This window comes from Saccopteryx bilineata, chromosome 9 (assembly GCF_036850765.1).
Source record: "Saccopteryx bilineata isolate mSacBil1 chromosome 9, mSacBil1_pri_phased_curated, whole genome shotgun sequence".
NCBI classification, from domain to species: domain Eukaryota; kingdom Metazoa; phylum Chordata; class Mammalia; order Chiroptera; family Emballonuridae; genus Saccopteryx; species Saccopteryx bilineata.
In genome coordinates this window covers 76,897,384-76,910,621 of record NC_089498.1, presented here as the reverse complement: position 1 = coordinate 76,910,621, position 13,238 = coordinate 76,897,384, and the positions used below count along the sequence as shown (strand labels likewise).

General features: G+C 37.3%; 1 protein-coding gene and 1 pseudogene across 2 annotated transcripts in view; both read right to left on the bottom strand.

The window, feature by feature from the left end:
• Positions 1-13,238, bottom strand: part of ADK (adenosine kinase) — a 721,185-nt gene that overhangs the window by 548,675 nt on the left and 159,272 nt on the right. The window lies entirely within an intron of this gene.
• LOC136313729 (U4 spliceosomal RNA) lies at positions 431-550 on the bottom strand (annotated as a pseudogene).

Sequence of the window (13,238 nt, the reverse complement as noted above, 5' to 3'; positions counted from 1 at the left end):
ATAAAATGTGAAAGAAACTCAAGTGTTCATGAATGAATGGATATGCAAAATGTGGTATATACATAAAATGGAATATTATACAGCCTTTAAAAAAGGTAATTCTAATATTTGCTACATGAACCTTGATACTATGCTAAGTGTAATAAGCCAGTCACAAAAATAAAACAAATACTGTATAATTCCACTTCTATGAGGTACTTAGAGTAGTCAAAATCATGATTACAAAAAAAGTAGAATGGTGGTTCCCAGCATTTGAAGGAAAGGAGGAAAGAGAAGTTATTGTTTAATGAGTATAGAAATTCAGTTTTACAAGATTAAAAGTGTTATGAGATGGATGGTGGATGGTGCAGCATTATGAATGTATTAAATACCACTGAACTACACACTTTAAAATGGTTAAGATGAGGGAGCACCCTTCTAGTTCCTAGATGAGATTCTGCTCAATTCATGAAATAATTAGCTCTTCAAATTTTAGGGAAAAGTTTTCAATTAGCAACAATCGCACCTCGAATAAACCTCATTGGCTACAACACTGCCACTGCACAGAGCTAGCTCTTCAAATTTTAAAAAAATGGTTAAAATGGTAAATTTTATGTTAGATATATTTTGCCATAAATATTATAGGAAAAATTAGGCAAATAAAATATTGATATTTTTAAAAATCTCTAACTTAATACTAATAAATACTCTTCCCAGTTACTGACAATTATCATTAAGATTTGACCACGAAGTGACGTCACGGAAATGGCGCCGTGAGAAGCGCGTCCGACAGCTCTCCCCTAAATCACAACAAATTTATCAACTAGAAACAGAAAAATTTATCCTCGGAGCATTCCGGAGTTCCACACAAACTGAAAGCAAAAGGACTGTTATCACTTGAATCTGAGAGACGAGGGTGTGGAGGAAGCTACCGCAGCGACGCTCATTCAAGTCACCAGGGAGTGCGCCTGCGGTGAGTCAGCCCATATACTTGGGAACCGCGAGCCGCCGCGAGCGGCCAATCGCGAGCCGCCGCAAGCCCCCGCAAGCTGCCCCAACCCCCGCGAACCGCCACCGCGAGCTGCCGCGAGCCCCCGCGAACCGCCACCGCGAGCGGCCGCCACGAGCCGCCGTGCGCGCGCCCGGTCCGGTTGAGCACCGCTGACGTTCCCGGGCGGCCCGCACACTGCGAGTGGGGGTCGCCGGCCACCGGTGCCCTGAGCGCCCCATTCGCGCGCGTGCCTTGGGCATTCCACGCGCCCAGGGCGCCCTACTGGCCCGCACACCCAGGGGGCTCCATTATCCTGCGCCTGGTGCGGTCCAGCCGCCAGCGGCGGGGCGAGCGGGAGAGGCTTGGGAGATTCTCTCCGTGGGCGGGGCACCTCACCCAGCCATTCAAGCTAACAATCAAGCGTTGGGGGAGGGGCGCGCGCACGCACCTAAAATACCTTTGGAAACACAGCTGCGACCCAATCACTGAAATTAGCTTAACCCATAAAATCTCCGCACCCTCAGTTCTAATTGATAAGATCTCTCTCAGTTCAGCGATCCAAGACAAGAGGCGTGATATTTTTTAGTGCCTCTCGCTAAAGGGGCGGGGGCAACTTCTGATTGATAGAGCCTCCATATTCAGGGATAAACGTTAACAAGAAGGACTTGGCAGATAATAAGGTCTATACTACACTAGTCGTAAGCAGAGACTAGTGCCTCTTCTTCCCTGCAAAAACAGGCTACAAAGTGTGGAAAGCCTGGGTTGAGAGGTCCAACTAAATGATAGGCGCTGAACAGTCACCTTGACAACAATTGACTCCCACCCCCGCCTGATTACACTGGAGGCCCTGACTCTCAGAGCCTTTCCCAAAGCCTTGCACTGAGTGGGGATAGAGTGGGGATTTCCCAGCTCTTTGAGCCTCTTACTCCCCAGGCAGAAGCAGTTGCAGCCTTATAGCTGGATCACCAGGCTGCTAATTCAGGAAGGGGGGACTAGGAGAGAGAATCCAGGAAAGCAAACTCTCTCATCGTTGGACCCTGCAAACGCCAACAAGCCTTTACTTCCAGCAAGACTAAAGCCAATTATATGACATTGCCATAGAATCCCATCAACTGCAAATCCCTACCTAAGAGTGACAAAGGGGCAGAGCCTGGGGTACAGAGTCACCGACCAGGAAGAGGGAGAGAAAAGAAAAAGGAAGAAGTTAACCTCTCAAAATCAAGAAAAACCCACAGACTTTACAACTTGATCCACTAATTTTTTGTTGTTGTTGTTGTTGTTTGTTTCTTCTATCTTTTTGCCTTTATTTCCTCCACCTCGGTCCTTCTATTCTCTGCCCATCTTATGCTTCCCCTTTCTTGAACTACACTACCCATGAGTGTTGCATTTTATTTTTCTTCTTCATCCTCACCCTCCTTTAAGGTTATACTCCAAAACACTTAACTCTCACTCTCTCCTCTTTTGTTTTTTTTTTTTTGTCTTGCTTTATTTTGTTTTTTTCTCCTCCTATTTTATTTCTTCCTTCGTTTTTCTCTTTTTCTTATTTTTTCCTTTCTATTCGTTTTTTCTTTTCTCATTTTACTTTCCTCCCATATAATCCTCAAATTAGTTAATTTGGGACTCAAGGCTTTTTTTTGGCTTTATTTCTCTTTTTTGCTTTTGTTTTTATTTTTTTTCTCTTGTTTGTTTATTTTTGTGGCATTTTGGGTCCTCCCAACCCAAGGTCTCCATTGTATTTAGTCTTCGCTCCACTTAATACAACAGATTTTTACTTATTATTTTTATTTTTTCTTCTTTATTATTCTTTTTTGGTCCTTTTTTCTGATTCCCTCTTATCCCTCTCATTATATCTCTTAGTTGACCATCACTTACAGGCAAATCATCTTATGCTTGTCTAAGATTTTCTTCCTTTTTTTTTTTTCTTTTTTTTTTTTTTCTTTTTGCATTTAGTAGGTCCCTACTCCCTTTTTTTGCCCCTTGAACTCTTCACCCCAAATCAGGCCCTCCATTATAGGCATGATATTTCCCTGAGGAGGGGAGAGGAGGGAAAGAGAAGAGAGAAAAAAAGGGGGAAATAATAAATTATTACTGTTTTTTTGTGGGGTGTTTTACCCTTTTTTTTTTTCTTTTTACTCTTTATTAATTCTAATTAGTGCTATCAATAAGACCACCCTCAGATGCCGATAAGAAAGAGGAAATCGAATATTATGGATACAAAAGAAAGAGAGGTAACACAAATAGATGTGGAAAAATCTATGGAGAAAAGACTTAACATATTGGAAGCCTTGGAGCTAAATGACAGAGAATTTAAAATAGAAATCTTAAAAATACTCAGAGATATACAAGAAAACACAGAAAGGCAATATAGGGAGATCAGAAAACAACTCAATGAACACAAGGAATATATTACCAAGGAAATTGAAACTATAAAAACAAATCAAACAGAAATGAAAAACTCAATTCACGAGCTGAAAAACGAGGTAACAAGCTTAGCTAACAGAACAGCCCAGATTGAAGATAGGATTAGTGAAATAGAAGACAAACAACTTGAGGCACAACAGAGAGAAGAAGAAAGAGACTCAAAAATAATAAAAAATGAGAAAGCCCTACAGGAATTGTCTGACTCCATCAGAAAGAATAACATAAGAATAATAGGTATATCAGAGGGAGAAGAGAAAGAAAATGGAATGGAGAATATACTCAAACAAATAATAGATGAGAACTTCCCAAGCCTGTGGAAGGAACTAAAGCCTCAAATTCAAGAAGCAAACAGAACACCAAGTTTTCTTAACCCCAACAAACCCACTCCAAGGCACATCATAATAAAGATGACACAAACCAATGACAAAGAAAAAATTCTCAAGGCAGCCAGGGAAAAGAAGAGTACAACATATAAAGGAAGGCCTATTAGATTATCATCAGATTTCTCAGCAGAAACTCTACAAGCTAGAAGAGAGTGGACCCCAATATTTAAAGCCCTGAAAGAGAGGAACTTTCAGCCAAGAATACTATACCCATCAAAGCTATCCTTCAAGTATGAAGGAGATATAAAAACATTCACAAATACAGAAAAGATGAGAGAATTTATTAACAGAAAGCCCCCACTCCAGGAAATACTAAGGGGAGTTTTCCAACCAGATTCAAAGAACAAAAGAAAACAACACCACAAGTAACAGCTCCACCAAGAACACAATAAAACCAAACTTAAACTGTGACAACAAAGGAAAAAAAGGGGGGAGAGGATGGAGATTAACAGTAGCAAAGGATGATGAAGTGCAGAAATACTTATAAGATAGGGTACTACAATGAATATGGTAGGTACCCTTTTCATTACTTAATGGTAACCACTCTCAAAAAAACCACCACAAAAACACTTGACTTAAAAAAGGTAGCAACAGAGGAAAGAAGTATGGAACACAAACAAACAAAAACAAATGATAGAAAAACAAAAGAGAAGAATCAAACTAGATACAAAACTAAAAGAAAGCAATTTATAAAATGGCAGTAGGGAACCCACAAGTGTCAATAATTACACTAAATGTAAATGGATTAAACTTACCAATAAAAAGACACAGAGTAGCAGAATGGATTAAAAAAGAAAATCCAACTATATGCTGCCTACAAGAAACACATCTAAGCAACAAGGATAAAAACAAATTCAAAGTGAAAGGCTGGAAAACAATACTCCAAGCAAACAACACCCAAAAAAAAGCAGGCGTAGCAATACTCATATCTAATAATGCTGACTACAAGACAGAAAAAGTACTCAGACACAAAAATGGTCATTTCATAATGATTAAGGGGAAGTTGAATCAAGAAGACATAACAATCCTTAATATATATGCACCAAACCAAGGAGCACCAAAATATATAAGACAGCTACTTATTGACCTTAAAACAAAAACTAACAAAAATACAATCATACTTGGAGACCTCAATACACCGCTGACGGCTCTAGATCGGTCATCCAAACAGAGAATCAATAAAGATATAGTGGCCTTAAACGAAATACTAGAACACCTGGATATGATAGACATCTACAGGACACTTCATCCCAAAGCGACAGAGTATACATTTTTCTCTAGTGTACATGGAACATTCTCAAGAATTGACCATATGTTGGGCCACAAAGACAATATCAGCAAATTTAGAAAAATTGAAATTGTACCAAGCATATTTTCTGATCATAAAGCCTTGAAACTAGAATTCAACTGCAAAAAAGAGGGGGAAAAACCCACAAAAATGTGGAAACTAAACAACATACTTCTAAAAAATGAATGGGTCAAAGAAGAAATAAGTGCAGAAATCAAAAGATATATACAGACAAATGAAAATACGACATATCAGAATCTCTGGGATGCAGCAAAAGCAGTAATAAGAGGAAAGTTCATATCACTTCAGGCCTATATGAACAAGCAAGAGAGAGCCGAAGTAAACCACTTAACTTCACACCTTAAGGAACTAGAAAAAGAAGAACAAAGACAACCCAAAACCAGCCGAAGAAAGGAGATAATAAAAATCAGAGCAGAAATAAATGAAATAGAGAACAGAAAAACTATAGAAAAAATCAATAAAACAAGGAGCTGGTTCTTTGAAAAGATCAACAAAATTGACAAACCCTTGGCAAGACTCACCAAGGAAAAAAGACACAGGACTCAAATAAATAAAATCCAAAATGAAAGAGGAGAGATCACCACAGACATCATAGAAATACAAAGAATTATTGTAGAATACTATGAAAAATTATATGCCACCAAATACAACAATCTAGAAGAAATGGATAAATTCCTAGAACAATACAACCTTCCTAGACTGAGTCATGAAGAAGCAGAAAGCCTAAACAGACCAATCAGCAGGGAGGAAATAGAAAAAACTATTAAAAATCTCCCCAAAAATAAAAGTCCAGGCCCAGACGGTTATACTAGTGAATTCTATCAAACATTCAAAGAAGACTTGGTTCCTATTCTACTCAAAGTCTTCCAAAAAATTGAAGAAGAAGCAATACTTCCAAACACATTTTATGAGGCCAACATAACCCTCATACCAAAACCTGGCAAGGATGGCACAAAGAAAGAAAACTACAGACCAATATCTCTAATGAATACAGATGCTAAAATACTAAACAAAATAATGGCAAACCGAATACAACAACATATTAAAAAAATAATACATCATGATCAAGTGGGATTCATCCCAGAATCTCAAGGATGGTTCAACATACGCAAAACGGTTAACGTAATACACCATATCAACAAAACAAAGAACAAAAACCACATGATCTTATCAATAGATGCAGAAAAGGCTTTTGATAAAATACAACACAATTTTATGTTTAAGACTCTCAACAAAATGGGTATAGAAGGAAAATATCTCAACATGATAAAGGCCATATATGATAAACCATCAGCCAACATCCTATTAAACGGCATAAAACTGAGGACTTTCTACCTTAAATCAGGAACAAGACAGGGTTGTCCACTCTCTCCACTCTTATTCAACGTGGTGCTAGAAGTTCTGGCCAGAGCAATCAGACAAGACAAAGAAATAAAAGGCATCCATATCGGAAAAGAAGAAGTAAAGCTATCACTTTTTGCTGATGATATGATCCTATACATCGAAAACCCGAAGGACTCCACAAAAAGATTATTAGAAACAATAAACCAATACAGTAAGGTCGCAGGATACAAAATTAACATACAAAAGTCCATAGCCTTTCTATATGCCAACAATGAAATATTAGAAAACGAACTCAAAAAAATAATCCCCTTCACGATTGCAACAAAAAAAATAAAATACCTAGGAATAAACATAAAAGAACGTAAAGGACCTATATAATGAAAATTACAAAGCATTGTTAAGGGAAATCGAAAAAGATACAATGAGATGGAAAAATATTCCTTGTTCTTGGATAGGAAGAATAAATATAATCAAAATGGCCATATTACCCAAAGCAATATACAAATTTAATGCAATTCCCATCAAAATCCCTATGAGATTTTTTAAAGAAATGGAACAAAAAATCATCAGATTTATATGGAATTATAAAAAACCCCAAATAGCCAAAACAATCCTAAGGAAAAAGAATGAAGCTGGGGGCATTACAATACCTGACTTTAAACTATATTATAGGGCCACGATAATCAAAACAGCATGGTATTGGCAGAAAAATAGACACTCAGACCAATGGAACAGAATAGAAAGCCCAGAAATAAAACCACATATATATGGTCAAATAATCTTTGATAAAGGGGCCAACAACACACAATGGAGAAAAGAAAGCCTCTTCAACAAATGGTGTTGGGAAAACTGGAAAGCCACATGCAAAAGAATGAAACTTGACTACAGCCTGTCCCCGTGTACTAAAATTAATTCAAAATGGATCAAAGACCTAAATATAAGACCTGAAACAATAAAGTACATAGAAGAAGACATAGGTACTAAAATCATGGACCTGGGTTTTAAAGAACATTTTATGAACTTGACTCCAATGGCAAGAGAAGTGAAGGCAAAGATAAATGAATGGGACTACATCAGAATTAAAAGTTTTTGCTCAGCAAGAGAAACTGATATCAAAATAAACAGACAGCCAACTATATGGGAACTGATATTTTCAAACAACAGCTCAGATAAGGGCCTAATATCCAAAATTTACAAAGAACTCATAAAACTCAACAACAAACAAACAAACAATCCAATAAAAAAATGGGAAGAGGACATGAACAGACACTTCTCCCAGGAAGAGATACAAATGGCCAACAGATATATGAAAAGATGCTCAGCTTCATTAGTTATTAGAGAAATGCAAATCAAAACTACAATGAGATACCACCTCACTCCTGTTAGATTAGCTATTATCAACAAGACGGGTAATAGCAAATGTTGGAGAGGCTGTGGAGAAAAAGGAACCCTCATTCACTGTTGGTGGGACTGTAAAGTAGTACAACCATTATGGAGGAAAGTATGGTGGTTCCTCAAAAAACTGCAAATAGAACTACCTTATGACCCAGCAATCCCTCTACTGGGTATATACCCCAAAACCTCAGAAACATTGATACGTGAAGACACATGTAGCCCCATGTTCATTGCAGCACTGTTCACAGTGGCCAAGACATGGAAACAACCAAAAAGCCCTTCAATAGAAGACTGGATAAAGAAGATGTGGCATATATACACTATGGAATACTACTCAGCCATAAGAAATGATGACATCAGATCATTTACAGCAAAATGGTGGGATCTTGATAACATTATAAGGAGTGAAATAAGCAAATCAGAAAAAAACAAGAACTACATGATTCCATACATTGGTGGAACATAAAAATGAGACTAAGAGACATGGACAAGAGTGTGGTGGTTACCAAGGGTGGGGGGGGAGGGAGGACATGGGAGGGAGGGAGGGAGAGAGTTAGGGGGAGGGGGAGGGGCACAGAGAACTAGATAGAGGGTGACGGAGGACAATCTGACTTTGGGCGAGGGGTTTGCAACATAATTTGATGACAAAATAACCTAGACATGTTTTCTTTGAATATATGTACCCTGATTTATTAATGTCATCCCATTACCATTAATAAAAATTTATTAAAAAAAAAAAAAAAAAAAAAAAAGATTTGACCACTGTTCAGTATCTATATAAAAAAGAATTTCATAGAACTTATCCTGGCTTTCCACTTCTCTATAACTCATAATAATCTATACAATGGTTTAACAGAAAATGTTTTCTTTTTGTTATATGATATTAGTATTATTTTTTATAAGCTGAAGATAATAATGAGCACAATGCTTCTACATCCTTTAGGATATATTTTACATATGGGCAATAATAGGTACTGCAAACCATTTTCAATTTTGTTTGTTATTTGGCATAAAATCTCTCACAGTGTTGAACTTATTATTTGCTACAGACTCTTCCTAAATGCGAGAGGCAACCCATTTTCTCCAGATGACTCATTAACTAAAGGCACAGTAGAATGAAGTGTTCCAACTTGAAATACCAACAGCTAAATATAACCTCTTTACAACATTAGAAAAATCAGTGTCTCTCTTTAGTCTGTAAGAGCAATCTTAAAGGGTCACCTTAACAACACACTTTTAACACATTCAGTGGTCAGCAAGAAAGAAAAACCTGAAACAATGTAAAAATTATTTTAAAAGCATTCAGCAAAAATGGAAAAAACTTAGTAAATCATAAAAAATTAGGTTTTTCTTATTCTTTAAGTAAAACCCTTATCTCTTTCATATATATGTTTTCATTCCCTAGAATATGAATACCGGTCACAAATACTAAAATTTATGAATTGGTCCCTTGTATAAAATGAAAGGTTTATTCAGCCACTAACCAAATGAGAATCATTCCATTTGAGATTATTCTTTTGAGGAATAAAAGTGAACTACATAGAAAAATTTATAAAAATATTAAACCAACCTATTTTTTTCTGGATATTTATCTTGCATATAAATAAAATAAAAATGTGAAAACATCTAAAATTACTACTTAATCAACACTACTGAAGTTTTCCATATGACCAAGAAGAAAAGCTAGCACAAGACCATTACAGGCACATAGGTCAAAGTAAAAAAAGAAAGAGCCTGACCAGGTGGTGGCGCAATGGATACAGCATCAAACTGGATGCGGAGAACCCAAGTTCAAAACCCCAAGGTCGCTAGCTTGAGTGCAGGCTCATTCAGTTTGAATGTGGGTTCACCAGCTTGAGCACAGGGTCACTGGCTTCAACATGGGATCATAGACATGACCCCATGGTCGCTGGCTCCAGCCCAAAAGTCGCTGGCTTGAACCGAAGGTTGCTGGCTTGAGCAAGGGGTCACTTGCTCTGCTGTAGACCCCAGTCAAGGCACATACGAGAAAGCAATTAATGAACAACTAAGGAGCTGCAACAAAAAATTGACGCTTCTCATTTCTTTCCTTTCCTGTCTGTCTGTCCCTATCTGTCCCTCTCTCTGACTCTCTCTGTCTCTGTCAAAAAAAAAAATGATAGCAGAAAAAAAGAGAGGAAGATGAATAAAAAGGCAGTTTGACAAATTGAAGAGAACTCTCAGAAACAAAGGAAAAATCTGAAGAAAGAAAAGTCTGACAACTTTTGAGCCTTTAGACCATGGGTTGGGAACCTTTTTGGCTGAGAAAGCCATGAACGCCACATATTTTAAAATGTAATTCTATACAAAGACCCGTATACGCTAAGCATTAACCAATTAAAATTTGGTGTTATCCTGGAGGACAGCTGTGATTGGCTCCAGCCACCCGCAACCATGAACATAAGGGGTAGGAAATGAATGGATTGTAATACATGAGAATGTTTTATATTTTTAATGTTACTATTTTTTTTATTAAAGATTTGTCTGCAAGCCAGATGCAGCCATCAAAAGAGCCACATCTGAGGCCCTGGCCAGTTGGCTCAGTGGTAGAGCGTCGGCCTGGCGTGCAGAAGTCCGGGTTCGATTCCCGGCCAGGGCAAACAGGAGAAGCGCCCATTTGCTTCTCCACCCCTCCCCCTCTCCTTCCTCTCTGTCTCTCTCTTCCCCTCCCGCAGCTAGGCTCCATTGGAGCAAAGATGGCCGGGGCGCTGGGGATGGCTCCTTGGCCTCTGCCCCAGGTGCTAGAGTGGCTCTGGTCGCAACAAAGCGACGCCCCAGAGGGTCAGAGCATCGCCCCCTGGTGGGCGTGCCAGGTGGATCCCAGTGGGGCGCATGCGGGAGTCTGTCTGTCTCTCCCCGTTTCCAGCTTCAGAAAAATACAAAAAAATAAAATAAAATAAGAGCCACATCTGGCTCGTGAGCCATAAGTTCCTGACCCCTGCCTTAGACTTAGACATTCCTAAGGTCCAACTGTACCCATACTTGTGTATGTATACAGTTTAGAACTTGAGTTACTATATTCCTTTTTTAATGTAAGCAGTGCTGGCTAGTTAGGTTTCCTGTCACATGTAGCCAAGAATCCTAAGAATGTAAAAATATTGTAAGAAAGAGTATACTACTAATTGTCCATGTAGCTACAGAAATGCATCAATTGTCAGGTGTACCATACATTCTATCTTTTCTCCTTTTTCCACAAAAGAGAATGTTCTTTCTTTTATTTTCAGGAGATAGAAAGCTTTCTAAAATCATCAAAATAAGATTCACTACAGGAGATCACATTAGAGCCAACTTTTTTGAAAGGTGTCAATTTAAATAAACTGATAGCAACTTTCCTGAAGTACTTATCTCTTTAAAAAATGTAGAACCATTTTTAACAGAAAAATTTGTTGGAAGAGAATACCAAATGATAATAAGAGTATTCTATTTGTGGTGGAATTATTCAATAGTCAGTAAGAAACTTGTTTATTTTTAAGTAAGTGTTCATTTTAAGTAATTTTAACCTTCATCATGGTTCAAAGGACATGTTTGCTTAGGCTTAATCTTCGTGTAGTTTTTAGAGGTAAAATGTTTATTTAGTTCAACAAAAACCAGCAATGTATAAAGCAGAGTGTCATAACTAAAATGATATGTTGTTTATGAAAGTAGCCACAGAATGACTTCAGGGAGTATATGTTTGTTTACATAGTTGTCTGTGTGTGGGGGAAGGGGGGAGGTATTTGAGTTGTAATACATTATCTTAACCAGGCGTTATGTGACTACATTATTATAGTTCAGAAGTCAAGTATGAGCTGCTTCACTCTGGTATTTTCATTCCTACCTACTGATCTAATTTTCAAAGTGCCCACCCTCCCCGAACCAGTTGCAATAAAGGTTTTTTAAATATTACTTACTTTTCATATAAATAATCTCTTCAATAACTAAAGGCAAAATAACATATGGGTTTTTTTTAACTGTTACCCATTTTATATCCTATTTTCTACTATATTAAATAGTTATTGAAGTTTCACACCAAAGGTATGTAAAGATATCATTACATACCTCTAATACAACTCAACTTCATTGCAATATTTTAATAGTTTGTAAATTTGGGCAAAAAACAAAACAAAACAATGAAACTTTCAAGTGAATGATCCATAGTGAAGTTTTAAAAATTCACTTCTGTATATTATGGTCATCTTTCTTTCTTTCTTTACAATACTTATTTATATTATCTCTAGTAAAAGTGTATTTTCAGTGCTGGACAAAAATGTAAGTTCAGAAGCTGTTTAAACTAAAAGGTTCAACTAAATGAGTAAGTCCTAGAACTTCCACTGCACCCCTTCCCGGCACCCAAAATGTAACTGGGTCCTTGGGCATTCAATTAAGGTTTAATCAATGAAAGTCTCAATGCACACAGTTGCCAAGTTATTTAAAGAATGCATTTCAATAAAAAATTGGGAAACAATTTAGGAAGAAGTTTATGTACATTTATTCAGAGCCTATAAAGGCCTTAAGAATGTCCTACATTATGTATTATATCATTATTGATATGCTTTATCTTAGATTGACAAAGCCACTCTCTCAAGCTGAGTAACCTGAGAAATCATTTCTCTCACTTTTTACAACTTTAATTTTTCTTATTTAGCCTCCCAATAGCCTTGAGTTCCACCTCTTTCCGCCTCAATTTCATTGCCACATATCAGGGTCTCATTTCTTATTTGGGCTATTCCAACAGTCTAACAGATCATTTGCAAAAAGGCTTTTGTTCTATTCCATTCTACACCATTTACCGTATTTCCCCGTGTATAAGATGATCCCACATATAAGATGCACTTTAATTTAGGGGCCCGAAATTTGAAAAAAAAAAAAGCATTACATAAAGTTACTGAACTCAAGTTTTATTCATCATAAAATCCATACAACTCCTCATCATTGTCAAAACTCCCATCCATTAGCTTGTCCTCATCTGTGTCTGATGATGAATCAATCTTCAACAATGAGTGCAAAAACAAGCAAGGAAGAGAGGGAAATGCAAGTTAAAAAAAATCTACAGCCACTGTATAAGATGCACCCAGTTTTTAGACCCCAAATTTTGGGGGGAAAAGATGCGTCTCAACATAGGGAAATACGGTAATCAATTAACTCTTATTTAAAATCATTCCCATCACCTACTAAAAACAAAAAAATCTTATATATATCCTGCTAAGAAGTTCAGATAGATAGATAGATAGATAGATAGATAGATAGATAGATAGATAGATAGATGAAAGAAAGAAAGAAAGAAAGAAAGAAAGAAAGAAAGAAAGAAAGAAAGAAAGAAAGAAAGAAAGAATGAATAAGTCTGGTTTAATGCTACTAAAATCATTCTAAATGACCCTGGCCGGTTGGCTCAGTGGTAGAGCATCGGCCTGGCATGCAG